This window comes from Aegilops tauschii, unplaced genomic scaffold (genome assembly GCF_002575655.3).
Source record: "Aegilops tauschii subsp. strangulata cultivar AL8/78 unplaced genomic scaffold, Aet v6.0 Super-Scaffold_295, whole genome shotgun sequence".
NCBI lineage: Eukaryota > Viridiplantae > Streptophyta > Magnoliopsida > Poales > Poaceae > Aegilops > Aegilops tauschii.
The window spans coordinates 475,851-482,109 of NW_027332467.1; positions in this window are offsets into that span (position 1 = coordinate 475,851).

A 6,259-nucleotide genomic window follows, 5' to 3' on the forward strand; every position below is an offset into this window, starting at 1 on the left:
GTCTTAGTTCGTGAGTGCCTCCCGAAGGGCTGTCCGTGTGACCGTCCGAGTTTCGAAGGTCCTCCCGAAGGGCTGTCCGAGTGACCGTTCGAGTTTCAAAGGTCCTCCCGAAGGGCTGTCCGCGACACCGTCCGGGGGGCTGTTCGACCGCCTCCCGGAGGGCTGTCTGAGGAGCAGATGAGGGTATACATCCTCGCGGTTGGGAGGTTGTAAATCCTAGCTGCGGGGATCTGCACCGCCGATCGTCATCGACTCTACTTCCCGCTGCGCTACGAGTCGGTAACGAAAAAGATCAAACCATGTATGCAGTCTCCATAGTGGTCCTGGGCTGGTGCGTAGGTCGGAAAATTTTTGTTTTCTGCTGCGTTCCCCTACAGTGGCATCAAGAGCCGTGCTATGCGTAGATGCAGGTTTCGATCTAGAATACATGGAGATGTATGGGTATTGCATAATATAATTAGGTAGTAGATGAGATCTATTGCTGAAAATTATTTATGCGGGTGACAGATGAAATCTGTTACCCGAGGTTCTTGTTGCTTCCCTAGAATTTGCGTTTGCTCAATCTCGAGACAGCATGGTGGAATTTTACAAAGTTCTGGCAATCCGTGATCCTGATTGATCATGGAAGTGCTATCAGTTCTTTGGGTTCTGCCGTAGTCAAAAGAAAGATGAAATTCGCAGATGAAAGGGCATTGCAGATATTATCTGCATGGGGGTCATGCGTATGACGAAGTTTAGTATGGGGCTCGAGATTTAATTATCTCGTGTTTCATACACCCCGAGATGTTAATGTAGCAACTTGAATAATCATACTTGATGATAAAATGTTGGTAGCTGCGGTTTAAGTCAAAACCTTACAAGCCACGTAAAATAAAATTTTGCATAAACCTATTAGAGGCGTCTAACTTGGTTTTGCAGGATGTGCATGTGATGTGGTATAGCAGTGCTCATACTAATTCGATTATGTATGAGATGACTATATGATGTAATTTGATTAACATGACCTGCGTGTCATGATTCGGCATGATGGCTGGAGCCATATGATTGCACTTTAATGACCTGCGTGTCAACCTTGTTATAATGCATTATTTTGTTAGCTATAGAGATAGCAATATTATCTGGTGCATCAACAAGGTGGTGGCAATCTTCGCGAAGGTGAACACCGACGCGAATGCCAAAGACGAAGAAATGAAATACTTCTCCGTCAGAAAGGGCTATACCATATCATGCTATTATGAATTGCCTGAGATGTTTATCCCTTATGATGCACCCTTCTTGATTGCGCGGTAGTCGCTTTTATTAGGGTGATCTCTCACTTAAAATATCAAGTAGCTAGTGTTCTCCCAAGTGTAGCACCGTCACGGCACCTATCTTTTCGGGGTGCGCCATGGATGCATGGGTACGAACGATTAGAGAAGTGTGAGGCGGGTGAGGTCAGACCTCGCAGCAAGATCACTTGGTTGTCTTGACGTTCATGGCAGGATCGTCCTGAGCTCGGAACACACGCATCGAAAGATGAGCAAGAGTCACATAGAGATGTGATCGGCAAGTTGGCCTACCGATTAAAATTCCCGTTATGAGATGATGATTCTATGGCGATGAATTGAAGTCTGGATCTTGTATCACTCAAAATTAATTGTGAGAGATATTGATTTGAGTGGGAGCGTACTGTTGAATTAACATGTTTAATTCTCAGTGCAATTAATTATGAACACTGTCTAAGTGTTTCTTGCAAAATAGTTGTAGAATAATGGCTCGCGTTTCCACCTTCCCTATTAAAATTGAATAACTGTTAAATATCTGGTTAAAACTTTACGATTGGTAACGTAATATGAGGATTGTCCTCAAAAGTGCCGAGAAGGACTTTGTCCTATCGCATGCTTTCCGTATCCTCCCGCTAATGCTATGGATCATGTGACTCTCGTCCTTCGATCCAAAAGCTATAATTCCATTTCAGTCAAGTGCAATATGTTTGCTTCCATGAAACCCAAACTTCGAAAGTTGGGATAGTTATATGATATTCATGGAACTGAAAATTATTTTCAGATACAAACAAAGCAATGTTTGTTTGCAAGTATTAGTAAAAGTGTTTACTATGCATTTGACTGTTGGGAAAGGGATCCAGAAGAACGCCTGTCATATAATGAAAGGTGAATAAAACAACAACTTAAAGAGAAAGGAAGTGTCCAAAGGGTGTTAGTATGACTTACACGCCTAGGAAGTCCGGGGCTAACGCCACTCTTAAGTTGGGTGCTTCTTTTGTGAGTAGGAGAAATACTAAAAGTTAAACTGTTAGAAGTATAAAGGCAGAAAGAAAGATGACTGGAATATCCAGCTCATGTATGAATGTCATACAAGTTTTTGATGTATAGTAGGCTGGTCAAAGATATAGTTCTTGGGAATTATGGTTAAACATGTTAATCACTAATTCTTGGGTATTGTGAGTTAATCACAAAGATACCCGCTTGATTGCATTCAATTGCGAATCACTGTAAGAGCTACTATGGCCTAAAAAGACTAGCCAGAAATGAGGTTAAGGTATACACAGGGAACATAGTAAATGTTACTATACCTTCCATCGGTGTATTGCCGTCTGTATTTATTTTCATAATTCATCTAGAGTTTTAAAAAACTCTAGCCCATTGCATAAGGTATCTTGCAAGAAGGTTGTTCATAAGAGAACCTTTTATGTTCGATGTTATGAATAACACAAGGGCCATACTTTCATTATGAATGAGATGTATGTTATGAATATTGATAATAATACAATACCTCTGGGTTTACTTCATAATTCATTTTAGAGTTTCATACACTCTAGCCCATTGCACAATGTTTGTTGCAAAAGAGTTGTTCGTAAAAACAACAATTGTTGTTAAGTATTATGAATAACATGAAGGGCCATGCTTCCATCCAAGATGGGACGTATGTTATGAATATTGAGGGCAATATGATACATCCATAACACTAATGCTAAATGTCGCAAGACTAAAAGAATACCACACAAGTGTGGCACTACATTTGGTCACATTGGAGAAACCCGCATGGAAAATTCCATTATGATGGATTTTGAAGTCTTTTTGATTTTGAATCATCTGACACTTGCAACTTTCCTCCGAAATGTGAAGTGACTAAAATACCGTTCATAGGCAATAAGGAACGAACAACAAACTTATTAGTGATCATACATTTGATGTGTGTAGTCCGATAAGTGTTGTTAGTGGTGGATTTATTTATCTTCAAAAATGACTCAAGTAGATATATGGATATTTACTTGATGAGACGGAAGTCTGGATCTTTTGAAATCATTCGAAAGGTTTTCAAAAATGAAGTAGAAGTTATTGTAACAAGAAAATTATGTTTCTGCAATTTGATTGCACAAAGGAATATTTGAGTTACATGTTTAGCGAATGTCTGATGAGTTGTGAAAGGGGTTTCATAACTTGCACCTCCTGGAACACCACTGCAAGTGAAAAGTCCGTGGAGATGTAATCTAACCATTTATGACATGGTAAGGTCAAAGATGACATAAATAAATTTGCCATTATCCTTTTTAAAGTGATGCTTTAGAGACTGCGGCTTTTACACTGAAAAGAGCTACATCGGGTCTGTTGAAATGAAGCCATGGTATGGTACGCCCAACCATGTTATATCTTTTCTTAACATTTGGAATATGGGGCTTGTGTAAAAGGTTACAAACCTATTCCAAATCAGACAAGTGCTACTTTGTAGGTTATCCCAAGTCATTGGGTATTCCTCTCTCACTATACCGAGGCAAATAGGTTTGCCACAAAGAACGGTATGCTTTTAAAGAGAATGGTTCTTTCTAAAAGGTGAGTGGGAGAATAGTGCAACTCGACGAGATAAACAGTATCTTCATCAGATCAAAGGAAAGAGACCTTGGAAATAATTCCAGAGTTTCCTACTGCGACTGATACGGAAGTCTCTACAATAAAATGTATGAACTTCGGTCGAACTTGCAGCTGAACCACGTAGGCAAGGCTCGTGCAAACCTCTCAGGTGCGCAAACGAGATATTGTTGTTAGACAACATTATACCTACGATACACAAGGAAGCGTTGATGGGCCCTGACTCCAGAATTGGCTAAATGCCAATACAACCCGAGTTAGTTTCCATATAAGTGATTCAAGATTAAAACCTTGATACACCTTTCGGAAGACTTAGAGTCTAACGAACATTTATGGAACTTAAAACTGATACGGATAAAAATGTTTTATCCATAAAGCTCGACTTGTTGATATAACAAGTTCAAGAGTTGACTACGATGAGGTTGTTTTCATCGTAGCGATGCTTAAAGTCGGTTCGGGTTGAACTAGCAATTAATACATATTTCAATCATGAGATATGAAACATGGATGATAAAAGGATTTCCATCTGATGGAAATGAAAGCTAGGACTTGTATATGATCAGTCCAAAGTAATTTGTCGATCCAGAGGATGCTAGTAGGTATGCAAACTTCAGAGTTCCAACAATGGACAGAAGAGAGCAAAATGGAGTTGGAATCTTCGTGTTTTGATGAAATGGTCAAAGGGGTTTTGACTTCATCAATGGGTAACGAAGATGCTTGTAATTCAAGAAAGTAAGTGGGAGCGTAATAATATTTCTAAAAACCTTATGTGCTTGGCACATTGGTAATTGGAAATAAATTTCTTGACACGAATTAGAAAATAGTTTTTCGATGAAGTGCTTAGGCTAAATAGCCTCAATATTAGGCATGATGATCTATGGAGATAGATTTACCTAATGGGGCTAAGCAATGAATACATATTGACAAGATGCTAAAACCTTTTAGCATTTAAAACGCCAAGGAGTGATTCTTGCCAAAGTCACATGGAAGGAGTTTTTGCAAGACTCGGTGTCCCAAAACACTGATGAGTAAAATACATGATGCAGATTCCACACACTTTTGTGTTTGGATTAATCATGTATTCCATGGTATGTAAAACAACCAGATATGTCCGATACTCCCAAGGTGTTGCGAGTATGGATACTAAAGTGATCAAAGTACTGATCGTGGGACAACAGTGAAAGATGTCATTGAGTACTAGAGTAAGTACTGATGATATGTTTTCTTGCAAGCGGAGATCATGAAGAGTTCGTTGTAAAATGTTACATCGATAGTCTTCATCTTTTCACCGTGCGATTTTCGATTTAAGTTAAGGGTTTTGTGTAACACACAATGTGGTGGCACAGTTAGTTGGAATTTGTTCAAACTAGTTATTGTGGCGAATTCTATAACAAGGGCTAAGTATGTTGACGCTTTAGAAGCGACAAAGAAGATGTTGAATCATATAGTTCATTCATGAACTTAGTATAGTTCCAAGATGGCTTTTGACAATGGGACACTACTGCAGGTAGTTGCTCCATAACTCAGTCTGAGGAATCCAGGTTCGACCTGTGATTCACATACATACAAAGCCAAGTCCACACAAAATATGAATTTTGTGAAAATGTGAAAACGCGAGGACATGCAAAGATACACACGGAACTGAAGTCGTCAGATCCGTTGGACATCAGGCTATACCACAAGCGAAGCATATTTACACCGGTGTTCCACAGGTGTGAAGTGCATTAGCATAAGCTAGATTATTGACTCTAGTGCAAGTGGGAGTCTGTAGGAGATATGCCCTAGAGGCAATAATAAATGATATTATTTATCTCCGAGTTCATAATTATGTTTATGTTCCATGCTATAACTGCTATGGTTCTCGAGTCTGCAATAACCACGAGGCTCGGAGGAAGACTCATATGCACGTGTGGAATAATAAACGGTAAAATGTATTCCTAGTCTGGCCTCTAAGACTAGCTCAAGTGTTGCATGATGGTTATGTTTTCCTGATCATGGGCATGTCTATGTCAGCAACCTTGAGGGCATAATGTTAAGAGAACATTTGTGTTGAATCGACCCGGCATGATGTTATGCTATGAGATTCATTCGTCACAAGTTTATTGGTACATAACAAAGAGATGGTTAACGTTTGCATGATTCCTTAGACCATGAGAGTATCGAGTTTCTTCATGCTTGCTTCATGAACTTTGGGGTTTGTTAAACGTCATCCGTAAATGGGTGGCTATTACGGCGGCTTACGGGTTCATGGAAAAGTGTGTCAAGTAACTTGATAGCTCAAGATTGGGATTTGCTCCTCCGACGATGGAGAGATATCTCTGGGCCCTCTCGGTGTTACGGTATCCATCATCGTCTGGCCAGACACTTTGTGATTTGATCACGGGGATGCCGGA